Source organism: Charadrius vociferus, unplaced genomic scaffold (assembly GCF_000708025.1).
Source record: "Charadrius vociferus isolate BGI_N301 unplaced genomic scaffold, ASM70802v2 scaffold579, whole genome shotgun sequence".
Classification (NCBI taxonomy): Eukaryota; Metazoa; Chordata; class Aves; order Charadriiformes; family Charadriidae; genus Charadrius; species Charadrius vociferus.
The window spans coordinates 157,703-161,557 of NW_009661367.1; positions in this window are offsets into that span (position 1 = coordinate 157,703).

The window sequence follows — 3,855 nt, forward strand, 5'->3', positions numbered from 1 at the left end:
CTGCCACGCGGCCGGCGGTGGCAGGGCTGGCACATGGATGCGGTGGGCTGGGGGCAGGCTCAGCCCAGCCTGGACATGCTCACCTTCAGCTCCTGGAGCTTATAGAAATGTATAAGTATATAAGTATGTGTGTATATATATATGAATATACGTATATGAAAATAAATAGAAAGATAGAAAAATAAATAGAAATATATAAAAATATATAAGCGCGTACGGAAAAAATATATAAGTGTATATATCTATAGTTATCTGTTTGTAAATATATATATATTATATACTCGAGGAGTATGTAGGAGAGAGAGTGTGTGTATATATGAAAATAAGCCTATAGATACATATAAAAACCCCCTCTCCTGGAGTGTATTGGAGTGTAAATATATATTTTATATATACATATATGCATTTGTGTGTCTATGTGTATATATATATATATAAATATAATATATAAAAATATATATACTCCCGGAGTATATCTTTATATTGGTGTCCTGTCCTCGTTGCATCTCAGGTACAGGGTAAGGCTGCAGTGACAAAACTGCCCCCCTGGAAAGGCTGCCAACACCCACCGCAAGGCTCCGTCATCTCCCGGGAAAGCTGCGGGTGCCGTTCAAGGTGTTCGTGCTGCTCCAGGGCTGGTGGCACGGGGTCCTGGAGGTGCAGCCCCAATCATGGGGACCCCTGGGATGCCACAGGGTGACTGCTGGCTGTGTGAGGATGTCACCGACGTGGCCGGGGGACATTCCAGTGCCCCCAGCCTGGCCATCCCTGGAGTCCAGTGTCACAGGGAAGGCAACCGGGGACCATTACATCCATTTTTGGGGGTAAAGGAGGAATTTCCCCACCCATGCGAAGCCACTTCATCCAGTGTAGCCTGAATATATATTTATATCCCCATCAGTTCACCCTGGCTTGTGCTGCACTGCTGATGGAGCTCCCCAAGCCCCTCACAATCCCTCCTCCAGCATGAAATACCCCTGGCACCGCCGCCCCTCCTCCCAGCGAGCGCTGAGAGAGAAAATTTCCTGTATAATTTTGGGAGCCCGATGTCTCACGCGTGTTTCGTTCTCATTGGAGTTTCCCTTCCGAGTTTATTTTTGGTAGGGCCTGAAATAGGAAATGAATTGTTGGCAACGAGCTCTCTTTTATCGCTGCTCGCCGGCTAAGCCAAAACAAATGTGCCGTTGTCCAACCCAACAGCTCCTTCTTCAGTTTGGGAAATCGGAAAGAAACGTGAAGAAGACCAGTGTTACAGTGTTGGTGGAGAAGAGGACGAGCCACAAGTGCCACCATGCTCCTCTGCTTCCCCTGGCCGAGGTCCCAGTGGAGAGGAGGGCTGGTGGCTGCTGGGCACATCCTGCTCCATCTCAGCAATTTCTGCTTCTCCTCGGCCATGGGAGGCCATGCAACGTGCTTAGTGAAGCCATCACGTTGTCACCAAAAACCTCTGACCTGTCTGTCACGGAAGGTGGTTTCAGGGACGGTGGCTCGTGAAGCTGGCTTCAGGAGAAAGTGGCTTCTGCTCCATCTTGAGTAAGCAGAAGACCTGTTTTTTCTCCACGTTATGACTTGTTCCTGTGATTGGGTTCAGCTGGCTTTCCCTTGAGGTCAAAGGCAGAAGCATGTCCAAGACAGTGGTGGAAAGTGGCTAAGAAAAGCAAGTGTATTTATGTTCTGTATGATCTTTCTGGTGGGACTCACATCTGCAGGGGAAATTGTTTTATGCTTTTCAGCCTCTGCTGATTTCTGGACCCCTAAACAAAGTCCCCTCGCCGTTGTCTATCGCAGGGTGCTGTTGGTCAGAGATAGCCAAATTCTGGTGGTGGGAGGAAAGCCTGCAGACCCTGGCAGGCTGCTTGGAAAAAAGATTCACGGTCACATTATGCAGAGAAATCAGCCCTTCGTGATGCTGAGATGTGGCAATGCCTCATCCATTGCGATGGTGATGTCCTTCATGTCCTGTGGCATCACAGGACACTTCTGTGGAGAAGCATCTGGCCCATCTGAGCTGGAAGGACCCTGCTGAAAAGAACTATGTTGGACCTCAGGTTGAACATCAGCTTGTCATTGCTCTTCTGCAGAGTAAGGTAAAGCCCACAGAGGGGGACATTGGAAAGAGCGTGGGCGGCCACATAAAGGAAGCTGCTGCCTCTCCACCCCGTAGGGTCCAGATGTCGGCCTCCCAGTTCAAGAGGGGCATGAAGAAACTGGAGAGGCCTGGAGATGGGCTATCAACATAGTCATGGAGCTGGCACGCCAGGAGAGGTGGAGGGGGCTGGGCTAGTTTAGCCCGGCCACAAAGAGGTGAAGGGGGTCTAAGAGCAGCCAACAACTAAGATGATGGATTTGAATCCTTCATGGTGGTACCAGATGATACAATGCGGGACAACAGCCACCGCCTGCAGCTTGGGAGGTTCAGGTTGGACTCCAGAAGAAAATACTTCCCCAGAAGAGCAGCACAGCCCTGGAACACTCACCAGGAGCCGGGGGATCTCCATCCTTGGAGGTTCTCAAGACTTGGCCAGACAATGCCATGGCTGCCCTGACATGGTGCATTGCAGCCTGGTTGTGATGCAGCTTCCAGTGACCTGCCAGGACGCACGTCAATGTCTGTGATATGGGATTTTTGCATTTACCTGTAGGCTGCTCACTGACAGGTTCTCCTCTGGCTTGCTGGGGCTGTGGTCGGAGCCTGTGGATGGGTTCATGCCTGGGTGAAGCTCTGCTATCCCAGGATAGCCTGGGGACCAGGGTGGGCTTACGGCGTCCAACTTCTCCGGGCCACCAGCCCCAGCTTTGCTGCCTGCATGAGTGAGAAAGTGCCCCAAGAGGAGGCTGGGGCTATTCCCAAATTCACCTTGCTGGGTCACCATCATGAACATCATTCCCCCAGATGCTCTTTAGTGCTGATGTGAAAAGGTTTGTACAGGACTGCATAACGTCTGTGACAACTTCTTTCCTCTTTAATTGTAATTGGTTTTGCACGTTTATTGCTTGGATTTGACACCTTTCCTTCTCCCAGACATTTCTGAGCCTCCAGGAACCCTCTTCTGTTTCTCTAATGGCCTCTGTGGTGGAGGGAGAGGGACTTCAATGCCATCTCAGGTCTCATAGGCTCAGTGCACCCATTTTTCTATTGATTCTTGTCTACTTTGGCTTTGGTAACATTGAGCTGATTCATCACCTCCCGTCACTCTGCTGTATGATGTGCCAGGAGTAGTTTCATCTTCCCAAGTAAAACCTGAAGGAAAGGGGAGGGAGAGTGAGGGCACCGTGAAAGGTGGCCAGGAGTCTTGTAAGCAACGTCGACAAAACGCGTGATGTCCCATCCCTTTATTCTTCAGCTTTTTGCTAGGAGATGATGCTTCTCCAGCCAGTGTTGTAGCTACTGCACAGTGTCCAGCTCCGTGACGCTGAGCGATGGCAGGGAGTGTGATGGACCAGGCTGGCCGCAGTCCTGGCTCCAGGTGGTGTCATCCCATTCTGGTGTCCACCATCTGCCTCCATCACCTCCAAGACTGCCCCACAGCTGGCCTTTTAGACTGGTGGTCTTCTCCTGGGCCATCATCCCTCACGATGGGCAGAACTCAGGATGGCTCAACAGTGGGCACCGGTGCTCCTGGCTCCCCCATTTTCATTTCTCCCAGTGGCAGTGGTGAACTGCAGCCGGTGGCTCCGTGTCCTCCAGGGATTGCCGGGCAGAGCGGTGGGTGCCAAAGCCCCACAGGCTGGTGGAGGCTCCAGCTGAGGCTGGAGGAGCCTGGCAGGGGCAGAACCACTGCCCCAAAGGACCCGGAGCCCCCCTGCCCGCTGCGGAGCACCGCTGCCTCCCCGCCGCAGACGCCGGCAGGGCCG